Below are 22,905 nucleotides of genomic sequence, written 5' to 3' on the forward strand. Positions count from 1 at the left end.
ACTCTGTCAAACTGTTCTCTCCGTTGGGCTCCTCCGATCATAACCTTATTTCTGTTTCCTGTCCTATCGCTCCTGTACATCCTCTGGACCCACCGAAGAGGCGATGCTTCTGGAATTTTGCTTCAGCTCGGTGGGACGACCTAAGGATGTACTTTTCCGATTTCCCGCGGAATGATTACTGCTTCCAGGAGAGAGACCCCTCTGTGTGTGCTCTGCGCATCACAGAGGTGATTGTCTCTGGAATGGAGGCATACATTCCACATTCTTTCTCTACTCCTCATGCTAAAAAACCTTGGTTTAATCATGCTTGTTCTCGTGCTATTAAAGATAGAGAGGCAGCTCACAAAAGGTTCCAGAGCCTTCGAACTCCCGCTAACTATGACCTTTACATTTCATCCCGGAATCGTCCCAAATCTATTCTCCGACTTACCAAAACTTCTTTTATCAATAGAAAATGTCAACACCTTGCTTCTTCTGATTCTTCCCGTGACTTCTGGCATCTAGCCAAAAATATCTCCACCAATTTTACTTCTTCCTCTTTCCCTCCTCTCCTTAACCCTGACGGCAGCACTGCCGTCTCATCTGTCTCTAAGGCTGAACTCTTCGCTCAAACTTTCTGTAAGAACTCCACCTTGGACGATTCTGGGCATATTCCTCCTACTCATCCCCCCTCTGACTCCTTTATGCCTGTTATTAAGATTCTTCCAAATGATGTTTTCTATGCCCTCTCTGGCCTCAACTCTCAGAAGGCTTATGGACCTGATGGAGTGCCTCCTATTGTCCTTAAAAACTGTGCTGTCGTGCTGTCACCCTGCCTGGTCAAACTCTTTCGTCTCTGCCTATCAACATCTACCTTTCCTTCCTGCTGGAAGTATGCCTTTGTACAGCCTGTGCCTAAGAAGGGTGACCGTTCCAATCCCTCAAACTACCGCCCTATAGCTTTACTTTCCTGTCTATCTAAAGCTTTTGAATCAATCCTTAACCAGAAGATTCAAAAGCACCTTTCCACTTCTAACCTTCTATCTGATCGCCAGTATGGATTCCGCAAGGGGCGTTCTACTGGCAATCTTCTTGCTCTCTTAACTGACTCTTGGTCATCCTCTATTAGCCGTTTCGGTAAAACTTTCTCTGTTGCACTAGACATATCGAAAGCCTTCGATAGAGTCTGGCACAAGTCTTTGCTTTCTAAACTGCCCTCTTTCGGATTCTATCCCTCTCTCTGTTCCTTTATCTCCAGTTTCCTTTCCGGCCGTTCTATCTCTGCGGTGGTAGATGGTCACTGTTCTTCCCCTAAACCTATCAACAGTGGTGTTCCACAGGGCTCTGTCCTATCACCCACTCTCTTCCTGTTATTCATCAATGATCTTCTTTCCATAACAAACTGTGCTGTCCACTCATACGCCGACGACTCCACTCTGCATTATTCAACTTCTTTCAATAGAAGACCCTCTCAACAGGAAGTACACGACTCCAGACTGGAGGCTGCAGAACGCTTAACCTCAGACCTTGCTATCATTTCCGATTGGGGCAGAAGGAACCTTGTGTCCTTCAATGCCTCAAAATCTCAATTTCTCCACCTATCAACTCGACATAATCTTCCAAACACCTATCCCCTATTCTTCGACAACACTCAGCTATCACCATCTTCAACACTAAACATCCTCGGTCTATCCTTAACTCAAAATCTCAACTGGAAACTTCACATCTCCTCTCTCGCCCAATCAGCTTCCTCGAGGTTGGGCGTTCTGCATCGTCTCTGCCAGTTCTTCTCCCCTGCGCAGTTGCTATCCATATACAGGGGCCTTGTCCGCCCTCTTATGGAGTATGCATCTCACGTGTGGGGGGGCTCCACTCACACAGCTCTTCTGGACAGAGTGGAGTTTAAGGCTCTTCATCTCATCAGCTCTCCTCCTCCTACTGATAGTCTTCTACCTCTTAAATTCCGCCGCGATGTTGTCTCTCTTTCTATCTTCTATCAATATTTCCACGCTGACTGCTCTTCTGAACTTGCTAACTGCATGCCTCCCCCCCTCCCGCGGCCCCGCTGCACACGACTTTCTACTCATGTTCATCCCTATACTGTCCAAACCCCTTATGCAAGAGTTAACCAGCATCTTCACTCTTTCATCCCTCACGCTGGTAAACTCTGGAACAATCTTCCTTCATCTGTATTTCCTCCTGCCTACGACTTGAACTCTTTCAAGAGAAGGGTATCAGGACACCTCTCCTCCCGAAATTGACCTCTCTTTCAGCCACCTCTTATGATTCTTTTTTAGGAGCAGCGAGTAGCGGGCTTTTTTTTTTTTTTTTTTTTATTTTTTTGGGAGCTCTTAAGCTGCCTCTTTTGTTGTAAAAAAAAAGAAAAAAAAAGTCCTAATCATGCAAGCATGGGAGGGAGTGGAGGGCATGTGAAGGCTCCCCTCTAGCAGAGGCGACTTGCTTCGTAAAATTACAAGCATACTTCAACTGACACAAGGTAAGTCTCGTCTACTTGTTCAATTTTACATCATCAAGCCGCCCTCTGCTGAGAGGTGCCTCCACATGAGGCTTTGAAGCCATGTGGGCGTCGTACCTGATATTAGCTATGAATTTGGGCCAATAAAATATTCGTGGACACCGAAGATCTACTGATGTGTTCATATACATACACGTGCACATAAGTATGACAAAACTTCACTTTGACCTGTATAATTCATTTGACAAGAACATGATATGAGCACCCAGCTAATCCGAACAACTGCTTATCCATTGTGAAATGCTGATCTACTGCTGTGTAAACTTAGTGTATAAAATAATAATAAACCATATGCCTCAGCTGTGCACCACACTTTGATACCCAGGCATGGTAATGTAAATGTTCACAAAATACAAAATAACATTAAACAGTTGCCTGAGCATTATACATAACCCGTAAAGTCCACCCATATGTTGTAGTAAGATACCCAACCCATTCTAATACGGTTTCCTGGAATGGGTCTGATTCGGCAATAATATGCTTGTCATGATATTTTGCAAAAGTGGTTTCTCTTGACCACCCTGCTTTCGCCATAATACATGTTACCGGGACAGCCATAGCCTTGGCCTTCGACGCCGCGGCTGGCCGAACACTGCCAGCTGTGAATTTTGTGGGATCCACCCCTGACATGTGAAGCATGGTCTTGATCCAACATGCGATGGTGTCTTTTGAGACAGGTTTGTGTGGTTTGATAAAGCTGATGAGTAGGTTATCCACCTTGTGTTTGTTGATCCGTCTGAGTTCCTCTGTCTGTTTAATGTAGGTTAGCAAAGTTTTACAGATGCACAAGCTGGCATCTTTAGAATAAGCCTGAAACTTCACTCTTTGAATGTTATAGTTAGGTCTGCATTGTTTAATGTTTCCCCCCAACTGAACAGCAATGTAATCATCCCCTGTGCTAATGCCTGTTAGCACCAACAAGTGTAAAGTCTGGACTCTCGCTGCTTGTGTAAGTGCCATCGACATCACAAGCTTCAGGGTTAGTTCTTTGAGGGACAAGTTATGTAATGGGTACATAGATCTAAGTTCCTGTAGTACTGGTGCAACATCCCAGTTTTCCATGCACCTGGGTTTAGTTGGTCTTAGGTTGAACACCCCTCTCATGAATCTGCTAACCAGCGGGTGGATCCCCGCTCTTCAGCCATTAACCACAATGCCGAGGGAAGAGAGGGCACCCCTGGCCGTGTTGAGGCATTCATACCCCACTCTCCTGTGGAAAGTTTCCGTCAAAAAGTTGATGATGTTGGATACAGTGGGATCAAGGGGATTGATGTCCCACCTATCACAAAATTGCATCCATCTTCTGATGTGTGGCCTGTATTGTTTCACTGTCCCGGGTTTCCAGGAGGCCAGGATGATGTCTGCACCCTCTGCAGATATGCCCCATTCTCGGAGTGTGTCCTGGACAGTAGGCATGCCATAAGTCGCATGTGCTTCATTATTGGGTGCATCTCCGCTGAGGAAGGGTGCGTCAGTACGTCCTTCCTCCTCATAATTATGTGGGGGTGATCGACCAGCTTCCTGAGTATCATGCCCATCCATGGCTGCGACGGCCACAGGGGTACAACCATCCACCCCTTGGCCCTTTCTGCGCGCATCTTTTGCAGGCACCTTGTGATTAAAGAGAATGGGGGAAAAATGTGACAGAGGTCAAATATCGTCCATGTAATTGAAAAAGCATCAAAGTAAGCTGCCTCTGGGTCTGGCTTCCACGAACAGAAATAGGCCACTTGTTTGTTAAGTCTAGATGCAAACAGATCAATGGCAGGGGTGCCAAAAATGTGACAGGTCTTGGAAAATGAGTTCATTCAGCTTCCATTCATGCCTGTCGTTGACTCTACGAGATGCAATGTCCACCATAACATTTTCTTTTCCTGGTATGTGTGAGCATATGACCCATGCATTATTAGCTACACACCATTCCCAAATTGAAGTAGATATCATTACAAATTAGTGACTTTGTACCTCCCATTTCATTTATGTATGTCATGGCCGTGGTATTGTCGCAGAAAACTTTGATGTGCTTCCCACAGAGCTCAAGTCTGAAAGTCTGAAGTGTTAGGAGAATTGCTTTGAGCTCAAGAGCATTGATGTGTAATTGTTTCTCCTCTATTGATCAAAAACCACTAGTGGTCTGCTGATTTAGGTGGCCCCCCCAGCCTGCACCAGATGCATCCGTGTACAGGTGCCTGCTCTGAATAGTTGTCTGTCCTGTGTTGAAATATTATTTAACCACCAAGTTAGATCAGCTTTCATCTCATTAGTCATCCTCCTGCTAAAGTTTCCTTTCTCCTTCTGCAAAGCTGCAATCTTCGCAGTTTCCAACTTCCGGATGTGCAGTTTTCCCAACTCCACTGCTGGGGTGGCAGCCACCAGTAGGCCAGTGACCCGAGCCACTTCCCTGATTTTGACTCCGCTTGCCCAGGAGTTCCTTACAGCTTTGAGTTATCTTCTCTACCCTGCGTTCCGGCAAGGAAATTTTCACACTGTTGGTATCAATGATACTGCCCAAGTACTCAAGGCGTTGTGTTGGGGCCAGGGCTGACTTGTCTTCATTAATGCAGAAACCCAGTGTCCTCAACAAATTGATTGTATCTTGTATGCAAGCCAAGCATCCCTGCATGGTGCTGTTGGAAATAAGTGTATCATCTATAAAGCCAGTAATACTGTAACCCTTCTCTCCTAGAGTTGCAAAAACAGGTTTCATCAGTTTTGTGAAAAGTCTTGGACCCTCTGAAATACCATTTGGAAGACAAGTGAACTGGTAAACAGTACCTTGCCATATAAAACAAAAGAATCTCTGTTGTTCCTCTGCAGTCTTTACCGAGTAATATGCATGTCTCAGATCTACTGAAGCCAAATAGTCTCCTGCATGGATAAGGTTAATGGCTTGCTCAAAATTCTCCATTTTAAAGTGTATGTATGGGATATGGATGTTTAATTCTTTTAAATTGAGCACCAACCTACATTCACCGTACTTCTCCCTTAAAAAAAATGGGAGAAATAATGTGATCCGCCTTCCTCTGCGTAACCTTAATCACCTTGAGCCGTAAGAGTTTGGTAATCCCCTCTCAAACAATTTGTTGTTCTACCTTATTAAATTGATATTCTAATTCACTTAAGAATAAATGGTCAATGTCCTCAACTTTGATATCAAGGTGGCAATGTTGTACAATATCCAAAATTATTGGGTCAGTAGTAATGCTACGCCACTCATGTGCAAAGTAATGCAGTCTACCCGCCTCAAAGCTCTTACTTGCCTCTGCTATTGCCTGGGCCTGTAGTGTGTGCGGCCCTTGGCGTTTTTTGAGTCAGTGTCATGACGTGCAGAGGTTGGTCGGTGACTACCCTCGGAGGCCGACTTGTGCAGTCCATAAGGCTGGAATCTGGAGGAGAACCCCCTGTGCAAGGTCCTTCCCAAAAAACCTCTTGTCCTTCCTCCGGCGTATCTCCACTTAGCGGGTGGTTTCTTGGCTGTGATTGTGTTTCAGTTTCTCTGACTCTTCAATGTGCTTAGCGGACTGTGAGACGTCATCCCCAAACAAGAATCGGGCCATTGGCACCTTGTCTGAACAGAGGTGCGAGTACTTATTGTTGATCTGCTTTATCTCAAAACGTCGCGCCAGGTTGTTCTTGTGGTTCGCATTGCCTAGCAAGGCCAGGGCACTGTTAATCACGCCCACTAATTCGTGTGCCACCACAGAGTACTCTTCATCTTGCGCCACTTTATCCAGAGCCAAAAGAGATTTGGTGATGATAATTGCCGCTTGAAGAATGTCCTTGTTGACGTCCTTTAACCGCCAGTCTGCCTTCTTTGCATCGGTTCTGAGCGCTTCTAGAATCTGCGGGTTGCACTCCACCGGAGCGAGTGCATGACAGTTGCTAGGCCTCTTGGTGATGTCATCCTCACAGATGTCTTTAAATCCTCGTCCAGCATACCATTGTCGAACACGAAGTTCACCATCTCGGCCACTTGTGGATCAATCTCCTCAGAAACTAACTCATGAGGGCCAAAGGTCTTAACCCCCTGCATTAAGGCACTACTGCCAGGGGCATGCTTCCCTGAAACCTCATCAACGGTAAATGGTAAACGGTAATTTCACCCTCCTCACTGCCGGAGTCATGGAAACCTGTGAAGGAGGCAGGTGAATCAGTGCGTGGCACACCTGTTGAAGTACCTGTCCCAAAGTTCACCGCAGCAGGCCCGGGGGTGGAAACCTGCCTTTCCGCCTTCAACTTGTCCACTTCACCTCTCAACTCCGACAAAGCCTCCAACACTGTGGTCCATGGGGCAGCAGGGGCCGAGGCCGGCAAGCAGGGCCGAGATGGTCTGTTTACCCCCGACCGCATGGCCCGCGAGGAAGACGCGCTGGAGTCCCGGTGTCCCGGCTCACGGCCCGTGGGTTGGACCTGGCAGCACCCGCCCATGAAGACCTGCTGGTCCTTGGGGTACTAGGTGACTCATGGGGTTCGGTTGAGTCTTCCCCTGAGGCCGATATGACTGCACACCTGCCGTAACACAAAAACACAACTGCCGTGGGCACGTGTGTAAGCCTCAAACACTGCGTAATAAAGCCATTTGCGAGGCTCTGCCCGCTCCTGTGATAGGATTCTGGGTAGAAGGCACTGTACCTGCGTGACAGGTGACGTGGCCTTACCCAGACGAGTAGAAAAGTGCTGAAAATACGCGGAGCGTCTTGCTGCACAACCTCCTGGTGTGGCAGCGTAGAAGCAACTGGTGGTGGTGCGACGAAGTGTATCTCATATGAAGGCTCCTCTCAGCAGAGGGTGGCTTGATGATGTAAAATTTAATTGTTACCCCTTATTATATATATTTATGCTATATACAGATGCTTAATGTTAAACCACCCATATTATTTATTTTACCACCCATAATAGGCTTCACAGTTCTCCTAAAAAGAGTTCAAATTTCAAAATTTTTCTGGGGGGCTAACCCCAGACCCCCCAGACCCCCCAGCTGAACAGGCTCACTTCGCTCCTCACTCACCCCATTGTCCCTCCCAACTTTTTGTAACCAGTTATGCCCCTGCTTACATCGAGAGAGTTGAGCCAGCGGAGAGCCCGGTGGTCTGTGATCAGATCAAACTGGGAGGAGTACAGGTAAATCCTGAATCTTCTCATTGCCACTATCACCACCAAAAGTTCCTTTTCGGTTGCCGAGTAACGTCCCTCCGCCGGGGTGAGGGTATGGTGGAAAAATGCAACCGGAAGCAGTCATCCATCTCCTGACCTGTTTGCAAGCATCTCACCTGTCCCAACATCGCTTGTGTCTGTCACAAGCATGAAGCGCTTCTTGTAATCCGGGAGATTTAAAGAAGCTGCATGTGCCACCTGCAACTTGAGATGCTGAAATGAGTTGTCCATCTCCTTAGTCCAAATCAGTCTTTGGTAAGGGTTCTTGTCCAGGGCTTCATAGAGCGGCTTAGCTGTCTCTGCCGTGCCCGGTAACCAGCGCTGTACAGTCGCGATATGAAGTGATGTCGCCGTGTACGTTTATTTTCGATCACTCAGGTATCGTTATATATTTTCAAGAGTACCATTATTTTCCTGTATCTTCATCATAACTTAACTAAATATATTTTACAAGCTAGAAAAAAAATAGAAAAGAAATATTCAGCGATGTCTTAAGAAGAGTTGTCGAAATATTTTGACACAAAGTGTTTTCGTTCAGCAAGGAAAGAGTCAAATGAAGTCCAAATATCGACATATTACTCAAACAGAAAGTAAAATGATCTTTTCATGATCATTGTTGACAACAATAAATCTAACATATGCACAATATATAGGACATGCATCATTAGTCGATATCCTAAACTAGGATGGCGTAATTGATTTAATTTATACTCTCGTTTGATGATGACGTCATCGCCCGCGCACCATACCTATTATTCAGCCCTGACTCACTCTTTGCCTTTTGTGGTCAACATAACGATAACAAAAGCTTTCCGTGGACTTGTAATGCATGATAGTGATCAAGGGAAGATGCCCACAGCCTATAATTACTGAGGGATAGTCGGAGATGGAAAAATAAGAATAAATAGCTTCAGAATAGTCGTGTTTTGTAACTCACTCTTTGCCGCCGATCGCAAACATCATTGCCTTTCTTGGTCAATATAATGATGACAAAAGCTTCATGTAGACTTCTAATGCTTGGAGGTGATCAATGGAACATGTCCACAGCTTATAAGTGCCATAGAATAATTGAGGTAGGTGGGGAAATAAGAATATATGGCTTTGAAATGGAGGTGGTGGTGCGGGCGGGTAATCGCAGTGTTGCCAAACATTAGGCTGTGGTCCAGTGTTCGTAGAGGCGTCCGGAATGTTGGTAGTTCAGATATGGCAACCCTACCTGTGAAGGCATTCTTCATTCATCATCGTTACTGAGCAATGTTACTACATATTCCAGTGCCCATGCTTATGAAAAGAAGCCATCCTAAAAGGTGTTTAATGTGAAACTTTATTATTTGATCGTTTCTTAATCAATTAAACGCAAAATAATGACAGTAACTGTCCATTCGCTTCGTGTCATACTGTGCGTGTGTATTAATAACTGCAGAAGACAGTTCATGGAATGACCCAGAAGAATATATATATATATATATATATATATATATATATATATATATATATATATATATATATATATATATATATATATATATATATATATATATATATATATATATATATATATATATATATATATATATATATATATATATATATATATATATATATATATATATATATATATATATATATATATATATATATATATATATATATATATATATATATATACGCCTAAATTTGAACGATGTATAACAACTGTTTTGCAAAGATAAGCACACGACGTGAGCTAAATCATTTCAAGCTTCAGCACTGAAGACAACACGACATTCGCAGTCGAATTTAAAAAAAACATGAATGTATAATTGTAATTCAGGTACTACTACATTATTTTACTGTGTTTTACATCACAACGTATTATAAATTATCATTAAAAGGGAACATTATAACATAAACAGTAAATACACATCACTTCCGTTTCCTTCAAATGCTCCCGTACGAAACATTTTGAGAGCGGCGACATCACTTCATATCGCAACTGTACATATTATGAGAACCCACTGAGGGCCCTCCTGAGTTCACGTATTGTTGTTGGCCTCGGAACTGTTTTCAGATCGTTCACATTTTGTTGACTCATACTAAGCATCTCATCACCCACTACTGCGCCAAGATATTCTAGCCTACGGACACCGAAACGGCACTTTTTAGGTGCTAACTTGAGCCCAGCATTCCTTATCTTGGCCAGGACTTTACGTAGTCTGTCGTTGTGTTCGGTCCATGTCTCGCCCCAGATCAGGATGTCGTCCAGGTAGCACAGGGCGTCGATGTAGTCACATTCCCCAAGTATGGTAGATATCATCCGCTGGAACGAATGCTCAGCTCCTTTTAACCCGAACGGGGTCCTCCCTGCCCGTTCGTAATGCCCCCAAGGCACCAGGAACGCAGACACAGCACTGTCCCTCTCGTCCATGTGCATCTGGTGGTACCCTGACTTTGCATCGAGCACAGAGAAGAAACGAGCCGTCCCGAGCCTATCGAGGAGATCCTCAATAACGGGGATAGGGTGCAGCGTGGCGGGGCTGGAGACCTTGTTCACTCCTCTGTAGTCGATTGCTAGACGCAAACTGCCGTCTTAACGTCGGGCGCAAACAATAGGTGCAGCCCAAGGGCTACAAGGCTTCCTGATGACGCCCATCTCCTGAAGCTTTCGTATCTCTTTCCGCACCTCAGTTTCGGTCAGTGGGGACAACCTTTGTGGCCGCAATGCACGGGGTGATGCTCGAGGGTCCAGCCTGATAGAGTGTTCCATGCCAACCCTTACCAGTGGTAGACGACCTCCGGTGTAGAAAACCGACTGGCATTCCCGAAGATTTTCCATGAGGTCCTCCCTCTGATTAACACCTAGTTCATCACCCAGTTTCAAGTCACTGAGAGGATGCTCTTCACGAGTGGCTGGCGACACAGACGCGACACTCATCAACATGACTCCAGGCTCCAAAACACCAATTATCTCCCCTTTGTATAGAGTTTCTTGTGTATCGGACGTGTTCGCGACACGTAAACACACAGCCCCGTCAGTTAAACCAGTGATGCAACAACGAGCGGGCACCACTACGGCTCCCTCTGGGCGGAGTTGTTCCACTAGCTAGAGCTCTGACGGGACGAGCCCCGTCGCGAGATTCTCTATGATCGCCTCAGTGCGGGAAGGCACTGTGACAGTTTGCATCACTTTCGCAACGACGGTCACTCACCACTGCTGATACCGCTGGAAGCAAGGGGACTGACTCATCGGAGAAATCGTATGCAGTCAGTTTTTTTAAATCTAACGTGATGCCACCAAGCTTAGCCCAAAAGTCCATCCCTAGAATTACACTCGTAACCAGTCCTGCCACCACCAGGAACCTGTGACACCTCCTGCATACTCCTCCAATTTCCACATTTAGAAAGATTTGCCCGGTGATTGCAATTAATTCATCAGAAGCGTTGTGTGCAGTAAGGTGGCACAGCACTATGCACTGTTTTTGCTTCGCACTAAGGCCACCTTCTCTCACTAGAGAATAATCTCTGCCGCTGTCCACCATTGCCCTCACAACCTTCATCTGCAAGCGAACCTCCACATAATTGGGGGTTCGAGCCGGGGGATGGTCTATGTATTCCGTTGACGTATTTTGCGATCCAGGATCCCGACGTCGTTGCCCGCAACGTAAGTGCGTAGCGGGCGTTATTAAAAATCCTGCCTGAGAGCTTGTGGTTTCCAAGAAGGGTTATCACGTAACCTCTTATAACATCTTGGCCAACCTCCAACGTGCGTCCCGGAACAGTAGTAGCAGTCCACGGCCCTGTTAAGGCTCTGTTGTGGGGTTGCTCCTCGGCTGGCTGGGGGGAAAGGCGACACCCTAGAGCTGGGAGTGGGTCAGTTCGATTGACGAGTTGCTGCCACCGGCCTCGGAGGCTCGCATATATCCATTACCGGCCGATGGTTGTCTGGCTGTTGTGCCGTAGAATGCGCAACGGTTCCACCTCCCACTACGCCTCTTGATTGACCTGTAGCTGAAGTTGTAGTCTTTGCTGACAAAGCCGACTCAGGTATCTTCAATACAGCCGTGTAACTCTTTGCAGTCTCATAATTTTCCATCCACTTCTCTCTGATTATGTGCAGCCTCACCTCTTTATTTTGAATGCCGTCCAGAAAACGCCACACAACACGTTTGCACACAATATCAGCCGGCTCCTTACCAAATGCTTGACCAGCTAACTGTTGTAGCCGTGTCATGAAGTCGCTCAGCCCCTCTCCAAGTTGTTGGGTAGCTTCCTCGAAGCGCAGGATCCTGATTTCGATAGCGTCAGCGGTAATGAACCTCGACGACAGGCGGTCCAGTATGTTGGCGTCGTCTTTCCCCCATTCTGTGTTCAGCTGCACTTCTTGCTCTACATATGAAGCCATCCGTCCCCTTAGTTGAAGGCGGAGCATGACACCCCGGTAGTCCGGCTTATCCCACACTTCCACCCCTCGCAAGACGCTGGCATCCTTAACGAGGGTGTAGTGAGCGTGAAACGCCCGGAACGCTGCTGGGGATGTGTCGTTGCCGAAGGTCAGCATCGGGGGCACCTCTTGTGGGCGGGGTGCAGGCGTAGGGTCCGGCATATCGTAGTTTGCCTCTGCCACTAGTCAAGGTCGAGCAAAACGGCGTCTCGGAAAAGTGCTTTATTCCCAAGTGAGTGCTATGGAGGCCGGCACCCGACTGCCAGCTTGATCAAGTATCTCTATCTCAATGCCTCGGCTCGAATGGAGTTCAAGTTACAAACCCAGCAACCCACACGATAAGAACCCTTGTTACCATTATATACAATTAACTTTCACTATGCAGAAAACCATGAGAAATAAATATAAATGACTAATGAAATGGATAAATGAACATTTAACATCACTTTTACCATTATTGAAGACTTTTGTTAGCATATGGAAGATGGCGAGGAGGGGAGAGAGAGGCGGAGAGGTTACTGTTTGGAAGGGGAATCCCCCTCCATAAGGACTTCAGGTATCAAGGCCCTATCTGGGGTCACTTCTCTATCCGGGGTTACTTCCCTTCTTTGTCTTTTACTGGCACTAGGACCAGCTTGAGAGTCATTGGACCCCTTTCGCCCAAAAAATCTGTCCAGAGAGGTCTGTTTCTGGCGTGTCTTTAAGATTTGCCTTAAATGGGAGAAGGCATTGTCATTGAACATGATGCAGACACAGCTTGCAACAGCTTTGTTAATTCACTTGAACACCAAAGTCTTTTAATGTTTGTATCTGTAATTTTTTCCTCGTATATAGGTCAAGGTGGACTGAAATTAATGTATTTTATGCCAATAAGAATATACTAGCACTTCATCATGCATAAATGACACTATAATTCCTAATTATGTCCCAAGGGAAGGCTCAAGGAAGGTCTGGAGGTACCTTGGAAATGCTAAGTTTTCCTTCAGGGATGTTGGGAAACAAGCACACAGCTGTGAGTCATGAACACTTGGGATGCTTTGTGTGGGTGCTAGATTCCGGGAAATGAGTGGCCAAGGCACACTGACAGGCGGACGTGTTTGGTACGGACCATTTTCAACTGTACAAAAACCGAGCGGATGTACGAAAACTGGGGCAAAATTTCGACAAAAAAAGTCGTTAAAAACTAATTCTACGAAAACTAGGGCATACGAAAACCAAGTTTTGACTGTATTTTTTTCATGCTACCTTAAAGGATGATTTAACTTTATTGTTATTACTAAGGTTCAAATGAAAGCAAATGATCGTCAAAACATATTGATTTTATATTTTAAAGCATATAAGTATTTGCTTGTAAAATTCATAAATTTATGCTTTTAATAAAAAATTCAATTTATTTTATACTGTAACACCACATCTGAATTCAGTGGTTGTAAAATTACAACTCCTTACAACCATTATTCATGGTTAAAGTAATAAAAAAACATTTAGAAGTGAACAATTCACCATCATTTATTTCATAGGAAAAGTGGATCTTCCAATTATACAATACCTTTTTATAGAGAATGCACAAGTTGTAATACACACTAAATTGCCAGAATATAGCTACATAGATACATCCTGTTCAACCTCCCTAAAAAGAAATGAAATGAAAACTGAGCCAGACTTCCAGTATTAGCTAGTACTTAGAATTAGAATGCTCCTCAGCAAAGCATGTTATGCATAAGTGAGGATTGCCCTCACATTGAGAACAGAAAGTTGACACTCTCCTAGCTCTTGCTCTAGCAGTTTTATAGCCCTCATTCAGGGAAATCTTTTCATAGCAGGCACAGCATCTTTTTCTACATTTGCCCTTTGGGCCACTTGCCTCACTGAGTACTTGTGAGCTCCTACTTTCAGAAACAGTGACTGACCTTTTCCAGGCTTTGGAGTGACCTGTTGTTTCCCAGTCAGAAATTCCCTGAATTCCATAAATGTTTTTTTGTTTGCCATATTTTTTGCAGAAAACATATGCACTGATAACAACTTCATCAGCAATTAGTTCAACAAATAATCATATGATCTGACACATCAATACATTTTTAACTTTGTTATGAGCAAGAACACTCAGGCTCAAGAGCATTTTCCCCTTTTGTGTCTTTTTACCACTTGGGCAAAGCACCGCGCTGTGTTCTGGCACTGATGAAGCCGTGAGAACATATCTCTTGTCTCTCCAGTTGAACACTTGGATACCTCGGGCATTTTCATGACCTTTTTTTCTTTCCTCTGTACAGTTCTGCATTTTCATGACCTTTTTTTCTTTCCTCTGTAGAGCTCCGCATTTTCATGACCTTTTTTTTCTTTCCTCTGCAGATTTCTGCATTTTCATAACCTTTTTTTTCTTTCCTCTGTAGAGCTCCACATTTTCATGACCTTTTTTTTCTTTCCTCTGTAGAGCTCCGCATTTTCATGACCTTTTTTTTCTTTCCTCTGCAGATTTCTGCATTTTCATAACCTTTTTTTTCTTTCCTCTGTAGAGCTCCGCATTTTCTTGACCTTTTTTTTCTTTCCTCTGCAGATTTCTGCATTTTCATAACCTTTTTTTTCTTTCCTCTGTAGAGCTCTGCATTTTCATGACCTTTTTTTTCTTTCCTCTGCAGATTTCTGCATTTTCATAACCTTTTTTTTCTTTCCTCTGTAGAGCTCCGCATTTTCATGACCTTTTTTTTCTTTCCTCTGCAGATTTCTGCATTTTCATAACCTTTTTTTTCTTTCCTCTGTAGAGCTCCGCATTTTCATGACCTTTTTTTTCTTTCCTCTGCAGATTTCTGCATTTTCATGACCTTTTTTTTCTTTCCTCTGCAGATTTCTGCATTTTCATAACCTTTTTTTTCTTTCCTCTGTAGAGCTCCGCATTTTCATGACCTTTTTTTTCTTTCCTCTGCAGATTTCTGCATTTTCATAACCTTTTTTTTCTTTCCTCTGTAGAGCTCCACATTTTCATGACCTTTTTTTTCTTTCCTCTGCAGATTTCTGCATTTTCATGACCTTTTTTTTCTTTCCTCTGCAGATTTCTGCATTTTCATGACCTTTTTTTTCTTTCCTCTGCAGATTTCTGCATTTTCATGACCTTTTTTTTCTTTCCTCTGCAGATTTCTGCATTTTCATGACCTTTTTTTTCTTTCCTCTGCAGATTTCTGCATTTTCATGACCTTTTTTTTTTCTTTCCTCTGCAGATTTCTGCATTTTCATGACCTTTTTTTCTTTCCTCTGCAGATTTCTGCATTTTCATGACCTTTATTTCTTTCCTCTGCAGATTTCCCTTTGTCACATCCTTTGGCTAGTCCTTCCTATTACTTCTAATCATACCACATAAATAGGTTTGTTTGCTCAAGAGATATTCGGCTAATTCAACAGATGAATTAAAGTTATCAGAGGAAATTGTAACCCCTGGTTCAGTAGTGTTCAATTAGTTTTAGAGTAAGGGACTAGGTAGCATTCAAGCCCACAATCACGTGCTTTACGCCAGTGTGAACTTTAAAGTTCCATCTATAGCTTTCAGGATTACATAATTTATACACTTTAGCCCATATTTTGTGAGCCTTACCAGGTACATGCTGCCTGATGTTTATGCATCCTCTATAGAGAACCATGGTTTCCTCTATTACAAGTTCTGACCCTGGTTTGTACACTTTGAAATTGTTTTGTAATGACATCTGTGAAAGGCCTGATCTTATAGAGCTTGTCTGTAGGGTTTGCTCATATGTGTTAGCATTCAAGTGCAAAAATCTAACTAACAGCTCAAACCTTTCTCAGGACATTACTCCAGATGCCAAGGTTCCTCCATGTATTTTTTCTTTGACCAGTAGAGGGAAATCTCTGTGAGTACACCACACCCATGTATATCAGCAAACCTGTCATGGGGGGTCATCTTCCAAAACCTCAGCCTTGATCTGCAAGTAATCTTTGAACCATTTCCCAAATGAACACCACTGAGTGCCAGGGTTCGAACCCGGGCCTTCTGACTAGAAGTCAGGGCAGCATACCAACCAGACCACCGATGGGCTTAAAAGCGTTTCCATCAGTCATGGGTGTGGGCGGGGTTACCTTCACCTTCATGTCCACAGTGCGGGGCTGGGGTGTCAGTTAATGGCCGCAGAAGTGGCCTCTGGCGCAGTAACCTTTTAGCCCATCGGTGGTCTGGTTGGTATGCTGCCCTGACTGTAATAGAGCCATGGTTCTCATAGAGGATGCATAAACATCAGGCAGCATGTACCTGGTGCTCAAATATGGGCTAAAGTGTATAAGTTATGTATAAATGAGAGGTACTGTACAGTACCTCTCAGTACCCTATCGAGTTCGCAATCCTCGAGTTTAGCGCTTAGTCCTAAATTCTTACCACACCGACTTTCGTGCATTACCGCCCTGAGTTTCGCGTTGCTTTGACATGTACGGGTCACGTCTGCCTGCCGTCGGCGTCATGCGTGCTGCCTTTAAAGGCGGTGTTCAATCATTGGGGCTATGGACAACCGCGGTTGCCCATATGCCCAACCGGGAGTGAGTTGTTGGTTGCCCGTATGAATGGAAAACGGTTGTGGGTACGAGCTTGGGTATGTGGGTACCTCACGGCTGTATGGAAACAAACAGATGACGGCAGGGCTGAAGAGTGAGGAGCAGTGGAAGATGGCCCACCAAGAGACTCGTAAAATGGACTGGCAGAGCTGCTTTGCTTACTACTTGATTAATTAACAAGATAAGAGAACACACCGTGCTGTGGAACCACAGTCCAAAAAACTTATTTTCTCCAGTCTGTGAAAATTGTAGAACTCCCAGTGTTGTTTTCTGGCACAGGACAGGACATGGCAGCGACGGTCCAATACGCTGGCCGGTGTTGTGAGAAATATCTTCCCACTGAAATTAGTCATTTTGCAGTCCACCACACATGTGCGCTGTGGGAATACACAGCATTAAAATTATTAATTTGCCTGGTTTTGTTCACGTTTGTCCACTTGTGATCTTTGTGAACGGTGAGGGAAATAAGGAAACAGTAAGCAAGTTGAACCTCTCTGCAAACTATTTTGCGGCTGTGGCGGCGATGGGTGCATGTACAATAGGCATTGAAAAGTCAATCATTATACTGGTGATTTAATGATTTATGACAGAAAGAGTTAGCAGATTTATTTCACAACACGCAGAAAACTACCAGAAAATATAGGTTTGTCCAGCTGTCCCACGGGTGACGTTCTGGAAATTTTCCCAGTTCTCTGACAAGGTTTGGATAAACACTCTTGTCCTCCTGTCTTTGAAGCCATAATCCTGCCCACAACTGCTTCTTCCTTCCATTTAACTGCAGCAACAAGTCCATAACTTGGGTAACGGCTGCACAAGCCGCGACAGCCCTTACTTTAGCAGACGACACCACGTGGATACAGGGCAACTGCTTTGTTTACGGGCAACCGACCTTGGCCGTATGTGATGCACACCTGGAAGAGTTGAAGTTGCCAGTTGCCCCTACTGCCAACGCGGTTGTAGGAAAAAGCCCAAGTGTGACACCAGCTTACGGACAACCGACAACTCGCTCCCGGTTGGGCATATGGATACGCGCAACCACGGCTGCCCGTAGTGCCAACGGTTAGAGTAAATCGGTCAGTGTGACACTACCTGAAGCCAGCGAGGTTGCTGATTGGGTGAGCAGCGTCAATGATGCCATCAGACTCACAACGAACCACAATCGTGTTTTCAGAACTGCTAGCCAATTGTAAGGCAGCCACCTTCAACTGCAGCTTCAAAACGACCTGTTCTCCCTTCCCATTTTCTTCCTATTACCAAAGTATGTATTTTGAGATAACAAGGAAGTAAGGTATAAAAAAAAGTCAGTTTTTCCAAGGGTCGGAACCAATGAGCGCTCTTTCATGGATTTCAATACCCCGAGTTTCGCGATCCTCGAGTTAGCGCTATACCTTCAGAATGAAGCACAAAACTCGGGAGGGTACTGTACATGTGCACATGTTTTCGATGGGAACTTTATTCAAAGCACACCATTATATCTTTGTTTTTTTTATATTATGTATGCGTATATTATTTTATGATAAAGTACATTACAATCAGGGATTGTTTATGACACAATTGCAGTGAATTAATTGATTCAAGGAAACTGTAACAAAAGAAATTCATCACATCCATCGTCCCATCACAGCCTATGTCTACTGTTTTTGTTTCTTACATTAGTTGTGGATGACTGTAGCCGTCAAGCTGTGGTTTTCATTATGTGTTTTAGAAAGAAAATGGATTGACGCTTTCAGTGGTAGACATTTTTATAATAACGTTGACTAAAGTCTGCTTTAGCAAGGCCGAACTTGCCCTGGCGACTGTTCTACAGTAAACCCTCTCGTATCTGGGTTAATAGAGCCACGGGGGCACCCGGATATGGGAAAAACCCAGATATGGTGTAGGTTAAGTTTACGGACCTGAAACCCCAATTTTCGATCGTGGCCTGCCATAAAGACAACGACAGAGTACTGCATAGGTGCTTCTGTCCATACTCATACTATGGTATGCCCCATGGCTTTGTGGCAGTCAGTCTGCACCAGGGAGTGAAATGCGTGCGATTGATGTTCTCCGGGCGCTGAGAAAAGGCTTCGAGCAGCATCGTCACGGTTAGCACTCGCGGCAATCTCTCTCTGGCTTATCGCAGTCCTGCTACACCTTGGGGGGGATCTGTTACTTGGGATTCGGCAATTAGGCGCGACAGCCTCAGCCGCTAACCCATTGCTGGGGTGCCTAGCCCCGTGTTCACAGGCAGCAGCCAATGTTCCCCTGCCTGGCCAATCACAGCAGTGGGCCCTGGACCCTACCCAGAAAAGCCCAGGTATTTGTGGCAGCTTAACCGCCCAAGTTTGCACCATCGTGTTTCCCACGTAGGCTTTCTAGCAGACCCAGCACTGCCACAAGAAACTTTTTACGGGTCCAGTTTTACAAAACTGGAAGGCCGATTGCTTTGTGCTCTTCTTAGGTGCGCGTCCGCAGCTTTATCGCTGCATAGCTGCATTAGCAACCTCATGGCTACGAGCACCTCAGGCTTTACCACCCGGGTCAACCAGAAGGCATACCAGAGCAATACCCGAAACGGTCCGGGCTGGCAACGAGCATCAAGTACTCTAAGCAGGCTTCTATACGGACGCCCGGGCAGGCACCCCAGGGCGTTACCATTTTAAGCCTGGCAATGAGCCCGAAGGCCCACAGACACCGGACAAGTACGCCAGGCCACCCCACTCTGAGTGTGAGTGGGGAGGATAACCAAGGAGTCAATGACAACCTGGCGCATCCGCTTGCATGGTGATCTGTTGCTGTTTAGTTACACTGTGTTGCCCTTGCAAGCCAGGGTGGGCGGGTACCCCCTGCACAGTGCATCCAGCGGGACCATGGGGAGGCCAGCCACAAAAAGTAACCACGATTTACGGCCAGCCCGCACCTCCAGATCGGGCTGGCCCACGGGATTCCCGAACCCCTGCGGGCCCCTTTACTCGCCTTACCATAAGCATGGTAAAATCCCTCTTTCACATGTTGGACCGAGGGCGGTACTTACCCGCATATCTTATTCCGCCCGCACTCCTGCAGGAGTGCTAGCGGACCCGCACGCATTCTCCATGGGGACGGAGCCCTACTCACCTAGTCCAGTCTGAATTTAGGTAGTCATCAAGGCTTAAGCTAGGGTTCACACCATGTGTTTCATTTAAACAGTCCTTTGACACTCCCGCCATTTAAACCTGCACTGCCTTGACTCTCGTCACTTCAATATGGTATGCAGCACTCGGCAAGGACATTTATGTGCCAGTTGTACTGCGAAGCACACAGCTTTCCTGCGAACATTCGCACCAGGGCGTCAATATAATTACTACGTGAAAGCTGGGGCGCGCCTTACGGGTGCTGTACGCCCCCCAGGCAGAGCTTAGAGGCATTGCGCGGGCAATTTGAACGACTTTTGGCGGCACGCGACAATTTTGTTTTATTTTTTGGAAAAAATCTAATATTTTTTAAAACTCTCGGATACGGGCGAGGTCGGATACGGTGCACCCGGATAAATGAGGGTTTACTGTATATAGCATTGCAGCCAAAGGGTTAATTAAGGGGACAATATGCTGTGAATTAAAAAATGATATTGGTAATAAATATATGTCTACCTGAGTCTGTGTGGTATACATAATTAGTCACTCAGAGGGGGACCTGCCGTGCATGATATTTCTCTATCAATCGGCCAATCAAGTGACTTTCTTTCCAGGGAAAACTCAAGTATAAAGAAACCATCTTTAATGGGTTTGAAAAGATGCCGACTGCCTTTGCTGGACTATTTGACGGCGAAAACATTGGCAAGGCAGTTGTGTTGCCTTAGCTGCTGTGGCCTCCAAGACATCTGCACCAATCAGGGTTGGAAAAAATAATGAATTCTTATAGAATTTTTTTTTTAAATTGATGTATTTGATTTATATCAGATTTTTTATTTAAATTGATTTTTTTATTCAAATGATTTTTTTTGCATTAATCCTTATTTGTTTCCACTGATTATTTGTTTCAGTCTTGTGAAGCCATTTTCCTGTATTAAACTTGGCCAGTGTTAAATGAAACCATAGTTTAATATACATTTCCCAAGATGAGTTTTTCACATAAAAATCATAAGTTGCCAACTTGTCTATTTATATGTTGTCAAATTTGGATCATATTAAGAAATTAGACTTAATCATGTTACTTTGCATTAAAAAAAGAATTAAGCTCATTAACCCATTCATGGTTACCTATGTTACAATGTGTGTACTTCCCCTGGTCATGAAAAATGGAAAACAAAATTTCTGGCCTAATGAACCCAAAAATATCTCCACATATAGAAAATAACATGGAAATTTCCTCCTTACCTTTTCTTAAATGCCGCACCGGCATTTAACTGGCACCTGTGGCGCGGCGCTGCCAGGTGTAATTTCACCACTGAGATATTATTTTCAACTCTTCCTCTAACAACTGTTTTTCTTTTGCACAACACTATATTCTTATGATATTGTATCACTATAAGAACACAATTAGTCTCAAAGTGGTAATTATGAACGGGAGACAAAAAAAGGAAATGTGGCATAACAATTGTTTCCTTTTGTACAACACTACATTCTTATGATAGTGTGTGACTAGGCTATAAGAACACAATTAGTCTCAAAATAGTAATTCTGAACAGGAAACATAAAAAGGAAATGTGGCATAACACGTGACCTACAGGATCGGCGGGAAGGCGTCTGTCTGGCTGGAGTGAGACCACGGGCGGGTGGGGGAGTCACTCTTGGACGAGACGCATTGCTTTCATCTTCACTTGATGAACTCCGACGTCTTGCCATCTTCGTTCTGCCACCACGTGGTGGATATAAACACCTAGAGGTGGAAGGAGGTGGAGAAGATAGTTGAGTAGGTGGTGGTCCAGAGCATATGTTTGAGGAGTAGTCAGCTGCTGCTGTGTCTGATGGATAATCGTCTTCACATCCACTTGCTGATTGGCTTTCTTCACTTTCTTGAAAAACATAATCTTCAGCTTTATCACTATCATCTATTGTACATTCACTGTCAGTATCACCCTCCTCTTCATTGACATGAAGCTGAATTTGCTCATCAGTGAGAGCGCCGAGTCGACGTCTACGTGCCATACTGTATAAGCATGCTCTGAACCAATAAAACTGCCGCGTATAAGTCATCACTTGAGAAAAGATGCCTGACACTTCAATAAACGTAATTATAAACCGCTAGAGGCATTTCATTCACATGTTAAAAAAATAAAATGAAACGTCATATGACGTGGTTGACCAGAGGGAGTAACAACATTAACACGTCAGGTGATGTGGTTGACCACAAACGGGTTAAATTTCATAATTACATTTATTGTTATTATCAACAAAGAGACCTTACTTTTTTATGCTTTTGAATATTTTTGTAAGAGATGGCAATGATTCACTAGTGCCTGACTTGCTGCAGGACCAGTAGGCTACAGGATCAGTACAGGACAAGTGAACTTGATACTTTTCCTGTACAATTGGTTCACATGTTCTTCCTTCTTCTTTATATATATATATATATATATATATATATATATATATATATATATATATATATATATATATATATATATATATATATATATATATATTTTGTTGTGCTGGAAGCTTCTCTCGGCGTCTGTGGGCCTCTAGAAGGCTCCGGGAGGAGCGAGCAGGGGAGGTGGAAAAGGCCCGTCCAGCCCTTGGCTAGCGTGACCAGGCGCCAGGCGAAGTGTTGCCAACTCGCACATATTTTTGCTACATGTTCTTGTATGATCTAAAATATACTGTAACATTCTAGACTGTACTGTTCTGGATATATATAGGAGAAGAGGGCGAGAGGAGACAGTCCCAGTCATAGTAAGCTATTGGCCAGTCAAGAGTGAATTGTACTACTAAGGGAAAATATTAAACTACAGAAGTTGTGCAAAGTGTTTACATATCTCCCTCCCACGGAGTCTTGTGATGGCGACATGGAACCCAGTAATACGTCCGGCATAACAATATATACAGTCGAGTTGCGTATGGCGCGGTTAATTGGTTCTGAGCAACAGCCACGCCATAGGAAACCGCGTCATAGGAATAACTAAACCTATGGAGAAAATACAAATTGGTTTTGGCCCTTGCCATTTTGCCCCACCCACACTTCTTTTTTTTTCGTTCGTTCTAGCTCGAGTGCACCGGTAGGCATTATCTGCCTTTTGATGTTGTTCAGTCTGACCCCACGCTCACCACCTTATCCACTCAGCCACCACCAACACCCTCTTTTTCACTCA

General features: G+C 44.5%; 2 pseudogenes; one reads left to right on the top strand and one right to left on the bottom strand.

The window, feature by feature from the left end:
- LOC126982387 (prostaglandin reductase 1-like) overlaps nt 1–20,518 on the top strand; it is a 168,087-nt pseudogene extending 147,569 nt beyond the window's left edge.
- LOC126982386 (uncharacterized) lies at nt 2,295–4,292 on the bottom strand (annotated as a pseudogene).
- Nucleotides 20,519–22,905: the final 2,387 nt, after the last annotated feature.

This window comes from Eriocheir sinensis, chromosome 50 (genome assembly GCF_024679095.1).
Source record: "Eriocheir sinensis breed Jianghai 21 chromosome 50, ASM2467909v1, whole genome shotgun sequence".
NCBI lineage: Eukaryota > Metazoa > Arthropoda > Malacostraca > Decapoda > Varunidae > Eriocheir > Eriocheir sinensis.